The sequence below is a fragment of the Leucopleurus acutus genome (assembly GCF_964270905.1).
Source record: "Leucopleurus acutus genome assembly, chromosome: 8".
NCBI classification, from domain to species: Eukaryota; Metazoa; Chordata; class Mammalia; order Artiodactyla; family Delphinidae; genus Leucopleurus; species Leucopleurus acutus.
Window position 1 is genome coordinate 70443255 of NC_139151.1, and position 26123 is coordinate 70469377.

Genomic DNA, 26123 nt, shown 5'->3' on the forward strand with positions numbered 1-26123 from the left:
AACAGACTTGCTAAGTCAAGGCAATATGCAATACAAGAAAATTTCCAGGCCCAGGTTGTAGTGAAAGCTGCTGTGGAAGTTAACCAGCCAGTTTTAGAGTCAGAGCCTTCTTTTTCTCCTCCCTTTTTACCTATTCTAGTTTATAGCAAAAAAATTTTAACCACTTAGTCTGTTCTTTCTGAGCTCTATTTCCCCTTCCATAATGTTTTTTCTTCATCCCCCTTCCCACCCCCTCGAACTGCACTGGCTAAAGGCTTGGTCCCTTATCAAAACCTTCTCTAAGAAACAATCTGAGCTCTAATTTGCATCTGAGTATACAGGATGTGGTTAAGAACGTGGACTTTGGAGTTAGACGCACTTTGATTCTAATTCATTCTCTCATTCATTCATTCAGCAAGTATTTACTGAGCATCTACCAAGTGCCAGGCACTGTTCTAGTTGTTGAGCATACAGCTTCAAACAAAATAAAGTTTCTGCCCTCACTCAACCTATATTCTGGTGGGAGTGGTAATGGGGATGGGGAGAGAGACTGTAATAAATAAACTCTGCTGTTTCTTAGTAATCTGATCCTGGGCAAGTCACTTCACTTCTCTAAGCTCCAATTTCCTCAACTGTAAAATGGAAACAATAAAACTACTTAAGACTATTTTGAGAAATAAAATAATTTGCATATAAATGTTAGCTCTCTCAGCTCTGGCCTCACAGGCAATCTTCCAGTTCCTGGAATACAACATGCACCCTCCAACCACCTGACCTTTGCATATGCTCCTTCCTTTGACTAAAATATTTTACTTCATCCCCCCCAAACCCAGCCCTTTTATTTATTTTTTAAATTTTTATTGAAATATAGTTGATTTACAATGTTGTGTTAGCTTCAGGTATACAGCAAAGTGATTCAGTTACACATATATATAAACATATATGTTCTTTTTTAACATTCTCTTCCATTGTCCTCCCTTCCCCTTTGGTAACCATAAATTTGTTTTCTATGTCTGTGAGTTTATTTCTGTTTTTTTGTTTTGTTTTGTTTTAAAGGAATTTTGCCTTTTTAAAATTTTATTTATTTATTTATTTATTTATTTATTTATGGCTGTGTTGGCTCTTCGTTTCTGTGCGTGGGCTTTCTCTAGTTGCAGCAAGTGGGGGCCACTCCTCATCGCGGTGCGTGGGCCTCTCACTATCGCGGCCTCTCTTGCTGCAGAGCACAGGCTCCAGATGCGCAGGCTCAGTAATTGTGGCTCACGGGGCTAGTTGCTCCGTAGCATGTGGGATCCTCCCAGACCAGGGCTCGAACCCGTGTCCCCTGCATTGGCAGGCAGATTCTCAACCACTGCGCCACCAGGGAAGCCCCTATTTCTTTTTGTAAATAAGTTCATTTGTATCATTTTTTTAGATTCCACATATAAATGATATCATATGATATTTGTCTTTCTCTGTCTGGCTTAATTCACTTAGTATGATCATCTCTAGGTCCATCCATGTTGCTGTAAATGGCATTATTTCATTCTTTTTTATGGCTGAGTAATATTCTATTGTGAGTGTGTGTGTGTGTGTGTGTGTGTGTGTGTGTGTGTGTGTATGCCACATCTTCTTTATCCATTCATCTGTCAACTGGACACTTAGGTTGCTTCCATGTCTTGGCTATTGTAAATAGTGCTGCAATGAACGCTGTGGTGCAGGTATCTTTTTGAATTATATTTTTCTCCAGATATATGCCCAGGAGTGGCATTGCAAGATCATATGATAGCTCTATTTTTAGTTTTTTAAGGAACCTCCATTATGTTCTCCATAGTGGTTGTACCAATTTATATTTCCACCAACAGTGTTGGAGGGTTCCTTTTTCTCCACACCCTCTCCAACCTTTATTATTTGTAGACTTTTTGATGTTGGCCATTCTGACTGGTGTGAGGTGATACCTCATTGCAGTTTTGATTTGCATTTCTCTAATAATCAGCAATGTTGAGCATTTTCATGTGCCTTTTGGCTATCTGTATGTGTTCTTTGGAGAAATGTCTATTTAGATCTTCTGCCCATTTTTTGATTGGGTTTATTTGTTTTTTTGATATCCAGCTGTATGAGCTGTTTGTATATTTTGGAGATTAATCCCTTGTCAGTTGCATTGTTTGCAAATATGTTCTCCCATTCTGTAGGTTGTCTTTTGTTTGGTTTATGGCTTCCTTTGCTGTCCATCCCTTTTATTTTATCATTATCTATTATTCTTTAAAATCTTAGCTCAGGGACTTCTCTGGTGGCTCAGTGGTTAAGAATCCACCTGCCAGTGCAGGGGACACAAGTTCGATCCCTGGTCCAGGAAGATCCCACATGCCGCGGAGCAACTAAGCCTGTGTGCCGCAACTACTGAGCCTGCACTCTAGAGCCCGCGAGCCATGACTACTGAGCCCACGTGCCACAACTACTGAAGCCTGTACACCCTAGAGCCCATGTGCTGCAACTACTGAGCCCATGCACCACAACTACTGAAGCCCGCGCACTCTAGGGCCCGCATGCTGCAGGTACTGAGCCCACATTCTGCAACTACTGAAGCCCATGCACCTAGAGCCCATGCTCTGCAACAACAGAAGCCACTGCTATGAGAAGACTGCGCACCACAACAAAGAGTAGCCCCCACTCGCCGCAACTAGAGAAAGCCCGTGCGCAGCAATGAAGACCCAATGCAGCCAAAAAAAAAACTGAATTAAAAAAAAATTGTAGCTCAATCTTCTTCATGGAAAACTTACCTAATTAGGTCAATTTTAACTACATTTGTTCAGAATCACATACAATCACTGTTTATTTAGTTGTTCATTCATTCATCCAAGATGCCATCATCTTTTACTTGGATTACTGCAAACACCTCCTAACTAGTCTCCCTGATATAGTCTATACTCAACACAGCAGCCAGATTAAAATCTTTTAAAATGAAAGTCAGATTATATCACTTTTTGGCTGAGAAACCTCCAATGGTTTCCCATCTTCCTCAGGGTAAAAACAAAGCCCTTGCAGTGACTTAAATCCTTCACCATCTCATCAATCACACCAGACAGCTACACTGGCCTCCTTACTACTATTCCTTGAATTCATCAAGTTTACTCCTCTAAATCAGGACACGAGTTCTCACTTACTAGAATTCTCTTCCCCTATAAATCTGCATTATTTTCTCCTTCACTTCCTTCTGATCACCTTATCTATAAAGCCTTATAGTATTTTACATGATAAAACAGCAAATTCCCCACCTCAGCACTCCCTATCTTCTTATCCTGTCTGATGTCTCTTCATAGCGTTTATCACCTTCTGACATACTATATATTACTTGCTTATTTTTACTTTGGAGTATATTCCCCACCAATACCACTAGAATATAAACTTAATAAGAGGAGGGATTTTGTTTTATTCACTGTTACATCTTCATTTTCTCCAACAGTAACTGGTACACAGTAGACACTACATCTAAGTTGATAATTGCCATAAATCAAACTAGACAGATTTCTAAAATAAGCAATTTATACAGCTGGAAAATTTTTTAAATAAAAGTTCAAGTCATCTCATAATAACTAGGCAAAATCCCAATGCCCTTTTGGAATTTTATTCTAAACTATAGTTAAAAAAAGAAGATAAAAGGTAAAAAAAAAAAAGTGCAAATATTCAAATTTATAAATTAGATGAAGAAAACATGAAGAAGAGCAAAATGGAACAAGAGATTATAAAAGAAAAAAGAATGCACATTTTTCACTAGGAAGCATATTAATGTTAGTTATTATTGTTGACTTAAAATTACTAAATTCCTAGTGTTTTACTTGGCTCACTATGGCTCAGATTTCATGTGAAGTATTCATCATAGATAACTCCCAATTTCTTACAGTCTGCTGAGTTATATAAGGCATTATCATATTTTTTCCTCTTAAAAATATAAATGGTCCTCCCCAGTTAGTATCAAGCATTTCCTACATTCTAGTAACCATTAAGTTCTCTATAAGAACTAAGGTGTGGGATCATAAAAAGGAGGGAAAATAAAACCATATTATATTCAGAAACAAGGAAATAGTGCTGTTTAGGGATTTTCCCCAGAAGTCTCCTGGCAAAATAATTACTACCAAATCTTATTAATAATACTTTCGCTGTATTCAACTGGCACTCATTTCATAGAGTTTCATGTCACCTCCTTCATTTTCCATCCCTCCACTCCTACCAAGTCACAAATACAGTTATCTTCAGTTGATTGGTAGAGATGAATAACAATATTTAATTAGCACAACATCATTTATGACAAATATTCGGGCTCCACCCAGTGACTTAGGAACAATGAAAAGGCATCAGTACCATTTTAAAAGTTCTTTAAAAGAGTTCAGAACTCCAGTTTTTAACTCAAAAGCATATGCCAAGTTAACTATAGTCAAAAGTAGATTTATGGAATTTTCTCTCTTTAAGCCAAAGGACACAAAAGTAATTTATAAATCAAACTGAAATAATGTACAAATTAGCTGTTTACATGTTGTTACTCTGAAGAGTTTTAAATTTAAAACAAATGAATTTAAAAGTTCAGTCTTTTAAAGACTTTTTAGATTGTTCATCTAAAACAATCAGAGTTGTTTTAGATGTACTCGTGATACAAACTGCCTTAATCAGAAATCCAATTTTATACTTGCCTTATCTTTTTTAAAATCTCAGCTTTTTACCAAGTTATTTTTCTAGTACAGTGGTCCTCAATCTTTGCAGTGATTAGAATCCTCTCTAGAATTTGTTTAAATGAAGATACCTGGGCTTCTAGAGATTCTAATTCAACAGTTTGGGGAAGGGCATCAAGAAACTGCATTGTTAATCTAGTTATTTATCCAGTTAGTTAATCCAGTTAATGGTGCTCAAATCATACTTAGAGAAATACTGATCTAGAAAGCCTCAGTAGCAGCTATTTTCTACCCATTCTTAAGAGACTACTCTTCTCCCATGAATTCTAGAGCCCAGTACATTTCATTTTACATCCGTAATTCAAATATTAAAACCATTTATTCAATAGGTATTTTGTGAGGGCCTGCCATATGGCCAGCTATAATGTAATATTATAAGGCTTATAGGACTACATGATTTCTGCTTCAGGATTCAAAAATGACACGTCAAGGCCTTTAAAAATAATCATTCTCTCCCTATAGAAACCTCTTTGAGATAGGTTGCTCTGCCAAAGCTAGACTAATTAAAATTTTCAGACTAGCAGTATTCATTTCATTTGAAATAAGAGAGAGGTGATATTTTTGCCCTCTTCCACCCTGAAAATGTTAACAATAGCAAATAGCTTTTTTTCATTAACAAAACATATCCACTCATTATTTTTCCACTCTGCTTGCCCTTCAAGACAGTTTTTAAAAGTGTGAACACTGATTATATCAACTGAAATACAAATTATAACACTGAACAGTAAATATAATTGTGAATACATGATATGTAAGACATCACATATCACAAGAAGGTTTTGATATAGGGATGAACTCTAGAACTTATGGTATATTAAAAGACTTTATTGGGTCAGCCTGACTTGCAACATGACATAAAAATGAAATGAACTTTCAACTGTCAACCAATGGATCATCCACTTGCCACTTCTAGTTATATTTTGAGCCACTGCTATATTAGTTCTATAAATATATAACATCTATCCAATTGAATTATTTTATTATATTTTTTTTAATTTTTGGTTTCTTGTTATGTGCTATTTCACCCACCTCCTAACCTCAGGAGACTTAAGAAAAGTCATTTTGCTTAACCAAGTTAATAAATTTATGCTGTCTATTCCCCATTTGGAGTAAGCATCAAATCATTGAGCAATATGAGCAGAATGGAAAATGTTGAAATTGCATAACAGTAATAGAATATTTTGAAAAGGATAAAGTAAAGTTTATAAGCTATTAAATGCCCTCATCCAAAGTGCCTTGTATATATGTTGTGGCTAAAGTTCAATTGCAAACTAAAATTTAATAAGTCCCAATCACCTACAGGATAGTCTAAACCCCTTAATATGACACAAAGTCAAGATTTTCACCATGTATGTCCTTTCAGTCTTCAGACCTACCACTTCCCCAAAAAAAGTAATAATGGTTTAATAACTTATTTGATGCTTTCCATTTGCCAGGCACTATTGCCAGGCAATTTGTGTGGTAACATTATAAATAAATACTATTAGTTATATTTTAAAGTAGGAAAACTGAGGCTTAGCATTTTACCCATGTTCATAAAAGTCACAAAAGATGTAGCCAAGATTCAAATTCTGGTCTGTTTGACTCCAAAGTACATGCTCTTAGTCACTGGATATTAGCACATCCTCTTCATACCCCCTCATTCCAGCCATAATAAACTACATCATAAGTCTTCACATATGCCATGACCTTCCATGTCTTCATGCTTTTGCCCATGTTGGTCCTCCTTCTAGGAATGTCCTTTTTAAATCTTATCCCCCCAGATTGATTCAACATTCAAAAATAATTATTAAAATGCTCATTTTGTGTCTGGCATTGTTCTAGGCACAAGAGATAGAACAGTGAGCAAGACAAAGATTTAGCCATTATGGGGCTTACTTTCTTTGAATTCCTACTTTTCTATCAATACCTGACTATAAGTCACCTCTTTGATAAGAAATTTCCTTTACATCTCTTCTTGTAAAATTAATTTCTTCTGTTTGCTCATAGTACTTTATATAAACCTTTATCATTGCCTATTGTATTGTAATATAATTGTTTATGTACCTATCTCATCTCCCCCTCTAACCTATGAAGCTTTTTGACATAAAGAATTCTTTCCTGTTTAGATATGTATCCCTAGCATTTAGCAGAACACTTGGTTCATAAGCAAGTACTCAAGAAATGTTTTGTGAGTGAGTGAGTTAATAGAAAACTACATCAAATATTTGCCTGAGGTGCCAGATTATATTTATATATAGTCTATATAAATTAAACATTAAAAATACTTGAAAGAAAAGTACTGTAGTTTAATGTATAAAAATTAGTCACAGAAAAAGCAGTAGTCACAAATGTTTAAAGTTTCATTTACATCTTACCTGGGTGCTTTTTAGTGTTCAGGTTATATTAGATATTACATTAAACATTAGACAATAACAATCTAACTTACACTTTTGAACCAGCTTCCATAAGTATATAACTATTATAGAGCCCCACTGTCCAGTATGTAAGATAAAAAACAGTATTCATCATAGTTGAAACTTAAAGTTATTATTGAGAATTCATCCACACAGCTGATGAAATTACAAGAATTATTTCTTCAGTGTTCTATTGAAATAGGAAAAAAAATAACTATTGATTAAAAATGAAGACATATGAATACTAATAATGGCGCAGAGTACAAATAATTTGTATAAATATTTATTTCTGTTAAAATCACATGATTTTAAATGTAATCAAATTTAATTTCTTCTGAAGAGGGTTATGGCTTTAAGAACTGAAAAGTTAACCTTAGAAGCCCGCTTTACACTTTTTTAATTGATTGCTTTTATATATTTTGCAAATTCCAAATTATCTTTAAACTGTCTTTATATAATGATATACACATAAAATACCAACTTAGTTGTAGAATCATAGAATTTTAGATATAGAAGGGCCCAAGCAGGAAATTTTTTTCGACACCTTCATTTTAATGATGAAGAAATTTGGTGTTGAAAAGGTGAAATAATTAGCATTTTTGTTAGCATTTTAGTTGTCAGTGAGTCCACCCAACCTCCACTGCCAGAAAAACAAAAAAAAAGTCTTTTAAAACATTTGTCATTGTTCTCTTCCCTCGTACCTCAATAAAATAATTTAGTTGTCAGACTAGCTCAAGATCTATTGATTATTCAGCTTTTGTTATTACTAAACTAAACAAGCCAAAGGCACACAATAAGAAAGAGAACCATAAAATATTTAAAATAACTATGAAAACAACAGTTAATAAGCAATCTCTGGATCATTGAAATAACCACTAATCATATTAGAGCTAAATTAAAATATGCTATTTTTGCCTTCCTTTTTTGATTTTAACATTCCCCAGTTTTAAAGTTTCAATCAAAATTCTTTTACGGCACACTTAATACATGCAAGCACTTCCCTAGGCATTATAGGTGACCAAAAATATTTGAGACATAATCCCAGTCCTTAAGCCATTTGCAGTAGATGACCCCAAGCCATCTTTCTAAGTCTTTCATAACCTTCCTATATAAAATCTCTTCTCTTAAAAACAATGCCCTACTCTACACTTGTGAAAATACCTTGTATTTCTGTTCTGCATGCCCGTAAGTCTAGTCATGCCTTACTTCCCACCTAAAATGTTTAGTCATCCCTTATGAAAAACTTACCAAGACTTCATAGCCCACATCAAATTCAACCTATCCCTTAAAGTCTCCTTTGATCTCATGTTTGGCATTTATCACACACTGGCTTCCATTCTAAATCATTCATATATTGACCTTAGTTTCCAGCCAGATTATCATCTCCTGATGCAGGGACAATTTATGCTTCTCTGTAAACCCAGAAGTGCTCCCCATCTTTTATACTCCATAGCACACAGATAAAATATTAATATCTGTATGGCATGCTGGAGGAAGCTCTGAAGGATAATGGTCGCTAGAGGTCCTTGGCCCGTGCTCCAGGCACTGCAGACTCTGTTGACACCCTAAAGCCTAGAGGAATACATAGCTTGAAACATTTGTAACCCAAAGCACAAACTCTGCACAGCACACTAGTTAGGACGCTGTGCCCCACAGCCCCTATCATGGTTCTAGGCTACTGAAGGTACTCAACAAATATTTCTTGAATTAACATAATAATAGCACATGGAGCACACTGCTTGCATTGGGAGACTAAGTGAGCAAAGTAGGTGACAGGCCTCAACTAGACACAGCATGACAAATGTTAGTTTGATATACCAAAGACTCCAAGTTATCAACGTTTCATTTGCAAAATTAGTGAATGAATAATACTATAGTAGGAGAAACGTGCTTAAAAAGTACCTCAGAGCTGTATTAGGTTTAAAAGATAAAGTAACCCATAAATACCTACTGTTGGGTTGAATTGTGCCCCCCCCCAAAAAAGATATGAAGTCCTAACCCCCAGTACCTCAGAATGCAAATTTATTTGACCATAGTTACAGATAAAAATTAATTAAATGAAGATGAGTTCATACTGGAGTAGAGTGGGCTCCTAATCAGATATAATTGGTGTCCTTACAAGTAGACAGACATGTGAAGACACAGAGACACAGGGAGAATACCACAGGATGATAAAGGCAGAAATTGGAGTCATCTTTAGCAACCTGTATAGTCTACGGTCTAAGCTAGAACAACTGAGTCTTTTCTCCCCAGTTTCCAGCGAAAAGAAGCCCACTTTTTCCATTAGTCTAGTATAACGAAAAGCTAAGACAGAGAAGTCTTGAGTATGTTCATTCCTGTCCATAATCTAAATCTGACAGCAGCCCCAGTAGATTGATGGAAAGAATAAAATTCTTTCTAGCAGCTGAATGGTCAGCAAAAAATATGGGTATTATTAGTGCTATTTATCATAATAATTATTTACTACCATTCCCATTTCTCTTATGTAAGTTAAAATTTAAAGAGAATGTAATAGATACAAAAATAAACAGAGAGCCTTGATTACAGCCACTCCAAACACAATTCTACTTCTTTTATTCAAGTTTAATTTTATTTCTATCTTCTATTTTAAGTAGGATCTCACGCACTCATTTTTCTTGTTAATTATAACAATAAATGTCCAATATATAATGGTATTTATCAACAGCTTACTGAAACAAAGGAACTGTATCAGGGCTGACACAAATGATTGACCCTGATTAGAGAAATGATAGCTAGTTTTATAATAAAGATTACAGATAAAGGACCAAGTATCAGAAAGTTCTTTTTTGTTATTCCTTTAAAAAATACTACATAGACCCTCTATGAATAAGTCCAAATGATCCAAATAAGTAAGTCACACACCTCTCATGGCCAACAGTACCAAAAAATGGCTTTAATCCTTTATTTATCAAGGTATAGCTACTTCCTTCCAGGCAGAGTTCAGAATTTGAGATTCCTATTCCATAAATTTTATTCACAAACTGACTTTTCATGCTATCACTCCCCATATTATAAGTTGAATTTTCACAACTGAAATTTATGGCAGACTAGCAGAGTGTATAGTAGTCTTTTCACAGCAAGATTGTCCCAATAATTCCTACACTATGTAATTTCAGTTAAAGCTGCTAACCACAGGCTATAATTAAGTTAACATTCAAGACTTTACTACACTTCTCTATGAAGTGTAAACACAAACTGGTGTTTCTGAAGTGTGTGGATTCTCTTTCATTCATACAGTTGAACTATCCATGGCACACTTTAAGTTCCATACATAGACACCAAGCACTGAAGGAAACAGGAAACATTATGTTAACATGACTATAGTATTGATGAATAAAAAAACATAACCCCAAGGCTAAGCTGCCAAATAAGTAGTGAATTAATTTCTGTAAAGTACTCCAATATTACAAAGGTGTGTTGAAAGGTGTCTGCTCATGTTTCAAATTAAACGCACTGCTGGTCAGCATTAGCACCCCAGCTTTGAACACCAGCCACTTGCCTATAACACTTCAGGGGCTAGGAAAAACGGATTTGCCGTTCACACTGGAATAATTAGAACATGTCAGGAAGAATTAATTTCCTCATTTTTCAAAAGGATACACAGAAATTACCATGTTATTATATGACAGGGTCCCTTGGAGAATTATATTAAATTTAATTTCTAGCGCAGCCCACACAACAAATTAAAGTCATAAATAAGATGGAAAGAAGCGGGACGCAGAGCATATGTTTATGGCAATGAGTGAAGCCAAGGGACCAGAAACAACTATCTTCATTTCATTTTATTTAAATCAGCCAGACACTGTGTATCTGAATGACAGCACTTGTTAATGGTGCTGAGATTATAGGCTCCTTAATTTTAGAAAACAGAAGCAGTCAGTCAATGTCTGAAATAGTACATTTCTTACAATGCAAAAATTAGTATAAATTTACTTCCCTTTCAAGTCCATTTCTTTTTGCCCTGCAGCAAGTTTAACGGAGATAAACTTATTTTTAATAATACTGTTTATCTATTTGTCTTTTCTTTAGGTAATTTTCTTGGGCAGAAAAAATGAGAAAAGTAAAACAGAAGAGTCACCAGGATAAGTGAAATTTACAAACATTGTCCAAAATACAAGCTTCCTGCTCCATACTGTAAATACAGCTACCAATTCAGAGCTGAGAGGCAAATGTCTCTAAAGAAAACTTTGTTTTTCATATTAAATTAAAAATGTCTTTCTTACACTGCCTATCAAATTGGAGTGAAACTGCTAAGGATATTGTTCAAACACTCTAAAAGCACTAGACTTTTTAGCTATTCATTAAGCCCAAATATGTGTATGGAACAGAAAGGATTATAGAGCCCACTAATAATAGAGCCACTACTCATGGCCAGAGACCTCTCTGCTACCTACTGCTCCTGCTTAAGAATCTTTCCTCAAGTATCACCTCTCTCCCGCTTCCACCTCAGCTCACCATGGGCAGTCAAGAAAAGATTCTCACTATGGTCATATCTTCCACTCTGAAATCAGCCTAAGCCCAGTATACAAACATTAATAAAACTTTAATAAATGTATTATAAAATATTAATGATATTATTGATTCCCTCCCTTCTCCCTGAACATATGTACACTTTTATTTGTTATTTAAGTTATGGGTAAAATAACCAGACTAGAAGGAAGTACATATGACTCTCTTAATTTTTTCCTGTATGCTATAAAAAAGACTCAAGGTGGCCTATAGAAATTTATTTTCTTGCATTGAGAAGTCAGCACCTTCTCTAACATTTAAGGCTGGCATTTTAGACCTATCAGAAATCCAAATGCTTTAGACACCAATCATCAAAACAATTTATACTGTGTTATTTACCCATTCAAAATTTCTTTAAAATAATAACTATATTGTCTTTCAACATAAAATATGCTCCATGTATAGCAAATGCAAAAAAAAATTATGGAGTGATGTTTAGAAAACTATTTAGAATTACTAAATCAAAAGCAATGAAAACACTGCCACAAGAGTCATTGATAATTTAGCTAATTTTTATCTCCTTCCAACATAGATTTAATCTCCACATATTCACCTACAGATTCTAAATCATAAATGTTAAGATTACTCATAGGCCCAGAAACATGTTGGCATTTTATCGTGCTTAATAACTGCAGACATTCTTAAGGTGAAAAAGGAGTTTGTACACTTTAAGAAATGACTGTCATGAAACTGAGCCCTCCCTTGGGTGCAACAAACTTTAAATAATTTGTGAATCAATTAACTGGCGACTCTCTTCATAACACAGATTTCACACTCCCAGGTCACTGCATTATCAGCCTGATACGAATCATAACATTTTGGAGAAAAGTTCGTAATTGAAATCATTAATTAATTTAACAGGACTTTTAGTTATGCATTGCATTAAACAGCTGTAAAGGAGCAGAGATTAATTAGTTGTTTCTCTGACAATTTTCACTGCTGCTATTACTTGGTGGAAAACTTTTCAACTTGTAAAGCACATCATGCTCTCTAAAATCTGGCTGTGACCTACCGAAGCAATTTAAAGTTAAAAGAACCATAATTTCTCTAAAACGAAGCCTGGAACCTCTGAGATGTTTCTCTGGAAGAAAAAAAAAATTTTTTTTAATGACAAATATTGTAAAGCCTGACCTTCTCCTTATGTGAAAATGAAACCCACATCTAGAATAAAGTCATAAAAGTGTACATCACAAGTAGCTCACAGAAATGGGGAAAACAAAAATATACCCAGCTAACATTTTCCTGAAGCTAGAGAGATGATACGCATTCACATGTTTTGCATATTCTTTTTCTCTTAAAAATAGAAATAAAAACTATTAACCATAAATAAAGTGTATTTATGTTACCACTCAGTGCTTTTACTTCTTAGGATTTAGAACTATTTGACTGACCTATAAGTTGCCTAGCAAATTAACTGGCTGATAAAGTATAGGTAAGTTCAAAAAGCAACTCAAAAAGGACTACCTTAAGGAAAGGTGACTAGCAATTTTTTCAATACATCATTCCAAACTGCTTTTGTATCATATCACACTCTGCACAACTTCATCACTTTAATAGCTTAACATCTCCTTTGCTATATAAAAGGCACTAAAAGGTATATCATGGAGATTCTAATAAAATGGGTAACTTCCTAGAAAAATGCCCATCTTACTGAAATTAATTAGTTGAAATAAAACATTTTCCACGTTATATCAGGAAATAATCAACTGCGTCACCAAAAACTCTTATTTTCAACCTCATCCCTTTCCCTATCCCTTCTGCCCCAAATGTGGCAATGATATTGAACTCTTACAATTATTAAAATATATCAGGCCCTTTCAACATCTAGGTGCTTTTACAAATGCTATGCTCTCAGCTTACAATATTCTTTCTATCTCCACATCCCCTCTAAGTAACTCCCTATTATGCCTTTAAGAAGCAGCTCAAATGTTAGCCTACTCAAAGAAGCCTTCCCCCAACTCTCCCTGGCAAATTTCAAATTTTTGTGTATCTTATTTCATTTATATCTCAATTCTAAATCTAATATGTTATTATAATTTCTCTTTTTACCTGTCTCTCCATTAGATTTTTAAGCTACTTAACGGCTGGGCTTTAGTATGCTATTCACATTTAAATCTCAAACATATCTATCTGGGACATAGTAAGCCCTCAGTAAATGTCTGTTGATTAAACAAAGAATGAATAAATGAAAATGCACATATTTATTTCCACATTTCATTTCAATAATATTTATTGAGCATCTGTTATAAATCAACCACAGTGCTAGATGCTTGATGAAATCTCCACAAATTTTTTAAGTTAAAAAAAAGATAGCTCCTCTATACTTTTAAACATGTAACCTCATCTATTTTTTTAGTATTTTGTTTAAAAATTGGTAATTATTATCTAATGAAACTTGGAGTGGGACAGCAAGAAGTAGAAACTTTAGGATTTTAGGATATCTTTTGTCATCAAAGACCCTTTGCCTCAAAAGATCCCTTTCCCAAGAGTCAAATTAAATGAACATGTTAAAAATAGTTGATGCCGGCGCAGTGGTTGAGAGTCTGCCTGCCGATGCAGGGGACACGGGTTCGTGCCCCGGTCCAGGAGGATACCACATGCCGCGGAGTGCATGGGCCCGTGAGCCATGGCCGCTGAGCCTGCGCGTCCGGAGCCTGTGCTCCGCAACGGGAGAGGCCACAACAGTGAGAGGCCCGCGTACCGCAAAAAAAAAAAAAAAAATCCATTTATTTTAGTTAATTTAAAAGATACTTGAACAGTGGTGCTTTAGGGAGGTGATATCTTGACAGCATTTACATGATCCTAAGGTCCAGAAGAATCTTGAATCAAGAATAGAATCCATGTCTAAAGATATATAAGCTTGGATTCTACCTAAAAATTCAAGTTAAAATATATAAACAAGACAAGAGTAACATTTTACCTATTACTTTAGATTCAATAAATCAGAGAAACTGTAACATACAATCCACCAACTCTGAAAATTCTGACCCAACTAATAGTGAATTGTTGCTCTCCTTTGTCTCCGATCTTATCTGAATATATATATGCTTTACTTCTTGTTCTGCATCTCACTCTACCAACACACTCAAAATTACCCCATGATTTGTATATTTGTGTGTTTGCCCAACACAGTTGCAGCCCGTGTCTGTGAGTGTTTTTACATCTTTATTCACAAACCAAATCTGTCTACTCACAGCAGTATTTTAGAGTTTTATCAACAAATCTCAATCATGTATCTATTACCGATCATGCTCTTATTACACTCTACCATCACTGAAAGTACTCCTTCTTAACTTCCTCTGGACTTCAAAGAATGTTTTTGTTGTAGTATCTTTGAATCCAAGTTCCTCTTATACCACTTTGTCTGAGTACCCTTGAGGAGGCTAGTTTTAGATTCCTGACCTTGAGTTCAATGAGGCTTAGATCTAGCACACCTGCCTGCTTTCAAATTCTCCTCTGGGATAGCATCACATAGCAATTACATATTGAAGAAGTCCATCTCCTTGTATAAAAGTGTGTCTGCAAAGGTTCATTTTTAGTTAGTGTGGCAGAAGTATCTGGGTCAATGCCAATTTTCAGGTTTTGCCAATCTTTGATTTTTCTCTTTAATGATCATACAATGACCATAGACACATCTTACTCCCAAGAAGATATGAAGTAGGAAGCAACATTTCAACAGTTTCCAAAAATAAGACAAAAGATTTCTTCTGAAAGTATATGTTTGGTTTATAGGAGAAAGAGAGAGATGCAAGTAGGTAGAAAGGATGTTATTTTTCTAGATTACCAATTTAATAAACAGAAACAAGGTCCATTTGCACCTTACCTAGAAGATTCACAAATCTAAGAGAATGAAGTTGATAATGGAGATTATAAGGATTGTATGTAAGAATGAAAAATGAAAGAAGGGGCAGAGGAGATGAGAAGGTAGAGAGGAGAGTAGCAGGGACAGAGAGGAAAGTCACAGGAGAGGAGAAGAGAAGGAAGATAGCAGAGAAGAGAAAGAGAGAATGGAGGAAAGAGGGTAACTGTCTAGTACTAAACCTAGGAATGTGGCAGGGGTTGGGGACAGGGAAGAAAAGGTCATAAAAACCAAATGTACCCACTATTTATTTTCTAAAATATTTCCCCTTTCACAGAGATTGAAAAAATGAGGTAAGTCAATTGTCCTCAAAAATACTAATTCTTATTTGACTTAATTAGTTTCATGGAACCGATAGCCCCACACCTTGCTTAAGAATTTCAATGGTCACATTTCTGCATAGTCAAAGTGATCCCAAACAATTTATCCAATGTATTACACATATAAACAAGTTTTTCTTCAAAACCAGGCATGATGGTCATTTTTTCCTCCGTTTTTCTGTCCAACAAACATAGTTATTTATTATAGAAAATGAAAGGAAAATTCCACTCTTCATTCGTGTTTGAGTTCCTCTGGCTTGCTAAAATATCCTGGCCTGTAGCATAAGATGTAATTCCATGTATATCTATTTCTTTTTTCCTTAAAAAGAAGACTTTTACAAGATTCAATTATATAAGATTTAAATAGAACAGCAAGTTTTTATATCCATGGCTCTGGAGAGGTGCGCTTTTTTTCTTTCTTCTGTCCTTTCCATTTTTCTTTACAGAGTGAAAATTATTTTATCAAGAAGTTTCAATTTACATTATTAAAAATATATGGTGACCATCATCACAAGTCTGCTTTTCTTTATGATATATATATACTCTTCACAAAAGTACTTAACTTTTTTTAGAGCTAAAATTAAGAACGTATTAGAGTTGAGGGAAAAAGCATGGTCATGAAGACAAACAATCTCAATTTCGAAATCAACCTCTATCATTCTGTTACTCAAGAAAGTTGACAGAACACTCTGAGTCTCAATTTCATCAACTATAAAAATGGGTGTAATAACAGTTTCTACCTCACAGGGTAATGAGGATGATTAAATAATAAAATTCTCATGACAAATATATATAAAGCATTAACACAACATCTGGCACAATTAAGCACTTAGAACATGGTGTTATTAACAGGCTATATATGCCACTAGTGGAGTACAAAATTTATCTTTCTAATGATAAACAGGCAATGGAATTAGTATCTTGTGTAGGAGACTCAGGTGAAGATGCAGGTCTACAATGGTAGACCTGTACATCAACTATGCTTCAATTAAAAAAAAAAAAATCTTAGACCAAAGAACATGCAGATCAAGACTTTTTTAAAAAGTGCTTACTTTAATGCAATATTTTTCAAACTATGGATTGAATGAGTGATAAAGTCAATTTTCTGAGTATGAATCAGCATTTTTTATTAAAAAGGAGAGAAGGGAACTGAGGAGAGAGGAAGCAAAGAAAAAGAGGCAAGGATAGGGAAGAAAAGAGAAAATAAAACACATTGCACATATTAAGGATAAGTATTGTTCATGTAAACTTTTTACTTTGGTTATATTAGATTGCATACTGGGTCAGATTAGAAATTTACTTCTTACTCTGAATCACAGTCAAAAAAGTTTAAAAGCCTGCTAACTTAATGGAAACTAGGACATGTGAATCCATGAGCTTTTGTATAACAGGAAAAGGGCCAACCAACCACCTTGCTCATTCAAAGGTTTCTCTAATTCATGCAGTGTAGCAATTGAAGCCATCTAGTGCCCTTCTGGGTATCTTGTGATATCTCCTTATTTGAAATACTATAGACAGAAGTAGCTACCTATCAGAGATTATCCAAGGGCAAGAGAGTAAGATTATATGGCTTCTGGATAAGCAGTCTAGCTCTAGGATCATGAAGCATGCAATGATGTAAAATGAAAAAAAGTTAGTAAAATTAAAGGATTTAAGATATGTTTCACATTCAATAAATTCAGGCACTTACGAATAAAAGATCGAGGAAATGACTCTTCTCCTAAAAATCTGATGGATCTGTAGAATAACTGGACAGCACAGTGCCACCCAGTACGCTTTACTTAAATAAACTCAGTAATATTTATCTCTCCTTTTGCAAGATATATAGGGTATGTGTGGGTTTTGGGTGGCAGGAAGGGAGAGAAGTGTTCAAGAGGAAGGTGCATATAAGTGGTTGTGTTCACTTCAGTCTTATTCCAAACCAAACCAGTATGGTGGTCAGCTGTCAGCCAAAGAGAACAGGGGCAGGAACAGAGCCAATCAAGCGGTGTTAAGTAACCCAGTCATTCCATAGAAATCTGTACAGCTCTTGTTCTCTGGCAATACAGCTGGCAACAGAACAGCAGTAATTTGAGGGGTTTTCTATAGGGTGCTTATGAATTTGATTTCACTGTTGGCTTCTTGCCATTGCAACCTATACACTGGGTAGCTCTGTTTGTGAGTTACCCAACTATGTGCTTGGATGATAAAGGATCAGATTTTTCACTTAGTAGGCATGAAGTCAGCTGAGTTTTCACTTTGCCAAATGTGTCTTTTTTTTTTTTTTTCAAACTTCCCAGGTTAAGAAAAATACATGGCTTGTATTGCCAAGCACTTTCCCCCTACACTTTGAGCCATGTATTTCTTTGGGAAACTAAATTCTATTTTACCCATAATTCATCAAACTGTTTTCTCTGACAACTTAAATCTTTAGAGCCTTTTAACATACCACTTCTCTCATTTTCTCCCCACTACTCTCCTTTTTTCATACTTTCCCCTTGGCAATCAAAAAATACATATAGTTTGCCAGATTTGAAGTAAAAGGGGTGAATATAATTCAACTGCTGAGATTCAAGATGATGTTTTACATGTGACCAAATAAACTTTCCATTACCTATTTGCACTTTCATATGACTTTCTTCGGATACTCTCAAAGGACATAATGTAGTTAAACAGTAATGTTATGTAAACAGTTGCCAGTGCATGGCAAATTCAGGTTTTGCTTTTGGGAACTTTTTGGAATTTCTTTTTCCAAATATTTTCGATCTCCAGTTGGTTGAATCCGCGGATGCAGAATCCTCGGATAAGGTGAGCCACTAGTATTTAATTTTGAGTCAACCTCAGCTGCATATATCACTGCATCTTATATAAATCTAATTAATAATACAGTCCCAAACTGTTCTGATATTAGAAACTGAACTACTATCATCAGTGCTACCATTTAAAAACCAAAAGCCAAACTTATGGGAGTGGGGTGGGGGAGAAAGTAGAAGATATACAATGAAAATACTTGGAATATACTGTAAAGCATAGTGAACGGGCAGAAGTATTGATCTTCTCCACCCTTTTGGCTCATCAGTGTAAAATTAGGAAATGCTCTTTCTTCATTCTCAAAATATATAAACCTCCAGTAGGATGCCCTTTATTTGTAAACAGATATACATCTTCATGCCAGGGTCATCCATTCCCTCTTACTTCAGCCAGAATACCCAGTTACTTTCTTTCCATAGCTAGGGACAACAGGAGGTCCTCCCAAATTCCATTTCAAGGAGTGTTTCATTTCCACTATTGTGCACTGGCACAGCGGAAGTAGGAAATGTCAAATCCCACCATCAAAAATTGGTCAAAGGAATGTTATTGAGGTTAGATTTCAAAATGAGATTTCATACCAAAACCACTCAACAGGCAGTAGTTAGCTACTATAGTACTCTCAATAGTATAATTCAGCCATATTATAAGGTTAAATGGGTTTCAGTAGGTTGCACAAGTAATCAAATCACCATCTATAATGTATTTTCTATAAAAATATCCATTCCAAATTCCAAACAACAAACTTTCTGAACTTCTCCCGTTAGTTAGTTGGAAATTGCCTACAAATACATCCCTGTGTATACTTCAAAGAAGTCTTTTTGTGATATAGATTTAAAAATACTAAAAAACAGGTAACTGACTATTAGCCTTTTTTAAGTAGGTCATATGCTTTACAAAAGGGTAAGCCCAAATTTGAAAAAGCAAGAATTCAATGTGAAAGTTACAAATTACTTCCTCATTTACTATATATGAAGTCTGGGATCTTCAAATACAGTACTTGGAAGTATGCATGAAAAATTATTATTAGTGGCTATAACACATTGTTAATATGATGACAACAAGAGTTGTAATCATGCCAATCCTATGAATTAGAGGTAATGGGGAAAATACAGACAGTTTCTAAAACTGCACGTTTATGTTCTCCTGAATATAAGTGATGCAGATGCTGCCTAAAAAAATACACAAAGTTTCTAAGCTAAGGGCACTAGGAAAGTAACACAACTTCAAGTCAACCCATTCTCATAAAAATTTGAGAGAAATAACTTAATCATCTGTATAACTCAATACCTTCTTTTCATATATGAGCAAGGCTGTGAGGATCCATAAAAATGTCATCTGAGCAGAGCTTTGAACACCTAGCATCAGAACTTCTTATAAATCCACCAAATGTACTGTACTGATATGCCTAAATGATCTTCTAATAAAAGCCAATTTCAAATGAGTAAGAAAAACAAGCCTACTATAAAAAAGCAAGCAATGTTCATAGACAAAACCTGGATTCAAAGGAAAGATGGGTGGGCATAAATTATGTAAGTGTTTATAGGAAATAACACATGGATTTTTTGGTAAAAATTAGAATGGAATTTCATTTGTTTAAGAAACTGGGGGGAGGGAGGAGAGAGGGAGATATTAGGCTTTCTCCTGAGGTAGCGCAAAGCATAACTGAATACATCATTGCTCTCTTACATTTAACATAAATAAGATATTGAGACTTGCAGTAAGAAGTCAGAAGCATTGCCTGTAACCAACTGCACTGTGACATTCTAATTCATCTGCTGAGCCTGAAGTCCCACTGCAGCTGAAGACTTTGATGACTCAGGACTTCCAAACCCTCCCCCCGAGCACGCTGCTAGTGGACACCACAATGCACAAGCTCCAAACTCATTCTTCACCCACCCCTCTCTGCCACCAGTAATCACTTTCTTTACCAGCATGCTGTCCTTCAGCCACAGAAGTTGTGCATTAAAATCAGAGCCTTGCTAACCATCTCTGTCAGTTCAGCTGGGTATGGAAGATCCACTCATTCAGTTGCACCCACTGGAGTAGTTCCTCATTCTGGGTACTGTGCATTCTAAACAACTGTGAGGTCTCCATGAAAGAAGCATGTTTAAGTGGTATGTCCTTGTTGTTTGTGACTGGGCAAAAGTGTCAGTGTATGTGTGTTTTGGGTAACATTGTGAATGTATATATATAAATATATATATATATATATATCTCTGCATCAGCATATATCCAAACATCTGAGGGTATAAGAGCTGCATGGAACTGAATTTATCATTTTCCTCTTGAAGTACATAATATAGACAAATAGCTACAGTTAATATATAGCATTTTATAAAATAAATCATTATATTTGTGTAGAGGAACTTAACAGGACAATAGGGCAGGCCTCTTGCACATCAGTTGGGATGAGAGGGGGGAACACTGTGTTCTTTCTCTGCACCAAAACAAGTTAGAAAATAAATCTGTCTGGAAAAACTTATCTCAGGTTTTGCCAAGGGAAGGGGAGTTAGGGAAGTTTGAGGTTTCTTATCAAGAAAAACTGACAGCAAGCCTTCATATTAGACTGTATATGTCTATCCACTAAGATTTTACAGGAATGAGAAAAGTATTCTTACCAAGAAAGTTAAGTTCAAATGAAATGTTGTTTCTCAAGAATGATTCTAAAGAAGATGTGAAGTTTTCATCAGTGGTTCTAAGAAAACAATTTATAGTGCCTTAAGTGAAATAAGGGTAAATGGCATTTCATTGCAATGTGCTGCGATGGCCTATGTGACTTGAACAGTACAAATGAGATTTCCTGGGATTTTGTTTTCCCTTAGAAAGGAAAACAGGAAGGAGGATTTTTACACAGTGATGAGGCATAAGGCAAGAAATGGACATATAAATAACCGTTAGCTAAGTGTAAAGGATCCCTGAAGAAAGGGAAGAAACCCAGGAGATGTGCACATCAAATAAAAATGGAGAATATGGCTATATTTCAGCTCAAACCAATATTCCTTTTTCAGGAATCATCCCCTCTGGCTCACTGCTGACAATCCATAGATAGCATATGAGTGAGATAAGTTCATAAGATAAACAGGGATGTTCCACGGCAAATAAATTTGTTTCCACTGAGATAATTATTCTTACCATGTGTCACTGCTCTCATGGCATGAACAGGACAGGTGATGACATCCTATAAAATGCAATTTTTATTCCTATAAAAATGTATCTCGATGTCAGCATTGAGATATATAACTCATTCAGCCCTCATGAATTTTTTTTGCTCTGAAGCTATGAGTGTGTTTTTGCTTTTATTGTTGTTCTTGTTTCTTGTCTTTTTTTAAAAAATGCTGTCATCAACTGTGCAATACTCTTAAGACACTAGGGGGAAAAAATGGGACTGTCATTACCTTAGGCTACCTGGTCCTATGTAAGGATTACATATGTTATTATGTGGGATAGCTGAATATAACTGTTTTACTTGAATTTTTATAAGGTTATCATCTGCATCATATAATCTCTATGCAATACCTGTATCCTCAAATCAAAGCACTCTCCCAAACCTCATGTCTTTTCAGACCTAACCTAGGCAACAACAAGAAATCACAAGCCTTTGTACCAACAAATAATTTTTCCAACTATAATTCATTAGTACCTTATTCCAAAAGCATATGAATACTTACAAGATGGTTAATCCTCATTAAAAACTAAGATTACATGACATAATTACATGTAAATAAGAAAAATGAATTAAACTCTTACCCTTTCCTATGTCGGGCACTAGTTGTGAATCATATATACAATTAGAGTTATATTGCTAAGCTAAAAATATTGGTAAAGATCTAAAAATGACAAACAGTGCCTTTTAAATTAATGTCTTATTAGTTGAGTGAAGTACACTGACAAAGAATAATTTATGCTTATTCAGACTGCACTCGACATCTTCAGGTGTTTCCAAATGAGCTCACAGAAGAGTGATTAAATGCATCTGATAACAAGCCACACATTGCTGAAATTACTTACCGCCTCATTTTATGATTAATTAAACATGTAGATTAAAGTTGCAAAAGAATTTAGATTAATGAGCAAGTTAAGTCTTGCTGATATAAGTGAACTGGGAATTGGATGCTCTGTGGAACTTTATAAACATGCATTTTGTAATGAATAAGACAAGGCTACATGCAGAATCGTGGCCACCAGGGCCTTTTGACGATGCAGTCTTTTTTAACATGGTTTGACAGCTTTCAAATAACATTCTTCTATAGGCTTTAAACTTTGTGCTTTGCTGTAAAACACAAGACTACATAACTCATGTACCAAGAGTACGATTATTTTCGAGCTCTCCAAGGTAATGACCCCCTGTAGCAGCAGCTGTTCAGAAAAAATTACAAGCTCAATTGTTATTATAATCAGAGATAGTTTTGTAGTTAAAAGCAGTTATGCAACTTGTAAAATTATATGACACCTCATCAGTACCTTCTCTTCAACACTCCTTCCTCCAAAAGTAAAACCATCCCCCAAAAGTCATAGCTTTCCAGAGGACTTATTAACAAAGTAGGGTGCTCAGTCATTCATAAAATATTCAAAACCATTTATTAGTGAGGTTTCTCCTAGGAAAGGTAATATTTAAATTTATGATGACTTATCAGCTCTAAGACTGTGTCAAATATCTGCTGGGGTTTGCTGAGTATCCAATTTTTCTCTTAAGATCAGCTTTACCTAATCGGAGTAGTTTAGACTGTGTCAAAAGCCAAGTTGGACTGTATGGTTTTCCAGGGCAAGAGAAATTCAGGTTGTTCACAAAGATGTAGTGCATTCTCCTTTGCAAGGGATACAGAAGTGGCAAGAAACTGAGCCAAAGTTACCAAACAAGCTTTTGGTTTAAAACCTATTCCATTTTTATTACGAAGTTTGTGGCACAATACCATTTATTACTACCATAGCATAATGAAAGCGTTCCTGCAAAATCTTTGAATGGATCCAATCTGCTGTCTAAAATATATTTCTACTTCTTTTCTACTCTTCTTATTTTCAGACCTTATGTATAATTCATTTCTTGGCAAGAGTGAGATTTTTATAGTGTAAAATTTTTTCCTTTTAATTCAGATTTTTTATACTCTAAAGAATTACCAAGAAAAATATGGAAATTTTTACATAAGAATGAAAAGGAGCTGCTTCATGACACAGATGGCAAATTATCATCATTAACCCCACATATTTATCATGTGGACATAATTGCCCATTTGAAGATGTGAATGAAAATATAATATTGAGACATAAGCCTGACTATATTGAAATTTATTAAAAGCTTATAAGCATCCAAAATAGTGTCCATTCGATTTGTTATTTCCTTGCAGTTTTAAGTCAAAGTGTTTCACCAGATAGCAACAAAGACCCAATGCAGCCAAAAATAAAATAAAAATAAATAAATAAATAAATGGCCCTTTTTTTAAAAAAAGCTTAATTTATAAGCTTTTTCCCCTTGTAGTTCAACTTGACTATAATAGTTAGGATTTCTAGGTAGAAATATGGACCCAAATACTTCAAGGACCAAATAATATCCTTTTTCTTCACATGAAAATTTAAATTCTTCATTTATACCCTTTAAAAGAAGAAATCTTACAACAAAGTGGTTATATTAGCCTGAAAGAGGCTAGTTTAGAGATCTAAAAATAATTCTTTTGTGATCATAAAATGTATTGGGGTATGTGCGAGAAGGACATAGATGATTCAGACAGCTCAACAAGCCACCAAATTTTAAGGAGCAAGATCTTTCCACTTCAGTCATTGCCGTTATTATTTCTAGGCCCCACATATTAAGAGGTGTGTCCTGGAGTTACTAATAATTAAATAAAATTGTGTCACTCCTGTGGCATTTTATTACAAAAAGATACATTTATTTCCCCACGAAAGCAATATTTGTAAAATAACTTTTAAGTCCTAAATACTGAATATACTTAGCTATTACATGTATTATTATTAGCATGTTTTAAATTTTATGACAAATGCTTTATATAGTTTACCTGCATAGATTATGTAAATTTACTGGTTATTTAAAGTTAAGAGTTACATGTTTAGCTGAAATACCAAAAAAGGTACTTCACTCTGAAACTATGAATAAATGGGCAATTTAAAATATCACAAATCAGCCATAATGCACTATAAGAATTCTTATGCATTATTTCATTAAATCAAGATGGTAATTTATTATAAAGCATTTTTTTAAATTTCACAGCACATAGTCATGTGGGCTATGAACCTTGCATTTCTAAGAAGTGACTAATATTTTCTTCATTTCATCTATAGTTTGAAAGAAAAGTATAAAAATACTCACCAGAAACTAATATTAGATGACTAAACTCATTTTCACATGTGATTGGGCCCAGGTTTGTCAAGATGAACTATGAATGCATTAATATCCACAATACTGCCAAATGCTGAATTATTAATATTGTCAGCTCCTTGGTTTCAGTTCATGCCCTGTTGAGGAGTTTTGTGAGATTCATCAAAACTCAGCCTCTCAACATGTTTACAAGTATCATGGAGGCAACACGTCTTAAATTAAAATAAGGTGACTTTCAACCAAGCAAACTGTCATCAAGGCCAGTCTAAGATTCATAAATGCAAAGAACCAGTCTATAGTGAAGACAGCAGATGAAGTCAGGTGCTACCACATGCCAGATCCTTGCCAACTCAGCACCCAGCAGTTGAGATACTAGGTAGATGACTAACGGTGGTTCTTCACTTGGCAGGATCAGCAGCATTATGCACTATATCTATGAGTTGTATATGTCAATGCAAGTATTCAAGAACCAAAAACAGCGCTGAAAATTGGCTCCAAAACTGCTATGGCTTATCAATTTTTATTCTATTGACTATGCAAATTTTTCAGTTCTCTAAACCAAGGACAGAGTTACTTAACTGGAAGAGTCCTGAATTTTTCCTTCAGTGAAAAAAGTAAAAGATTACTCTGTTTTAGTTATGCTAGAACTCCTTTTAAAATCTCCATGTATCCAAAATATTTTTGTAAGTGCACATGAACAATGTTTTTTTATAAACCAATTGGAAATTTAAAGTATGATTACTTTTTAAAAGTCAAAAGTTTCTAAACTTTACTCTGTACCTTGTATTATATGATTTCCATGATGGTAAATTAATATCAAAACTGATTTTATTCATAAAACAAATAATTTAAAAGAATACAAGTAGTTTCCAGACTTGAAAAATTTTAGGATTTCTGATACTCATCTTTCCAATCTTTCATTCAGTAGATATATTCCCTATAAATAGAAACATTTCTGAAAAATATTGAATTGTGGTAGTAAAATTGTTTCATTTGTATGTAAAGTTTAGCCAATAATCCTAATAGTTATAAACATAAGTTAAACCTAGAAGATGTAAAGAAACTGGGTGTTAAAATTACTTAGGTCTTAGTATTAGACCACAAAAATGCAATGCAATCCTCATTTGCCACGGAAATAGGAAATAAATGGGAACATTAGTTATACTCATAAATTATATATTATACCTGGGCTCTTATACAAAGTGATGAGGGGTCACA

At 34.7% G+C, this 26123-nt stretch overlaps 1 protein-coding gene across 3 annotated transcripts in view; it reads right to left on the bottom strand.

Moving 5' to 3' along the window:
• SOX6 (SRY-box transcription factor 6) overlaps positions 1–26123 on the bottom strand; it is a 518084-nt gene that overhangs the window by 464820 nt on the left and 27141 nt on the right. Inside the window, exon 1 of one of the 3 annotated variants that reach the window (XM_082845244.1) lies at positions 24897–24971. The exons of 1 other annotated variant lie outside the window; for it this stretch is intronic. The gene's annotated coding sequence lies outside the window, so the exon portion shown is untranslated. Of the gene's footprint in view, positions 1–24896; positions 24972–26123 lie in introns of those variants that run through there. One more of the 3 variants, XM_082845243.1, reaches the window with a different exon arrangement.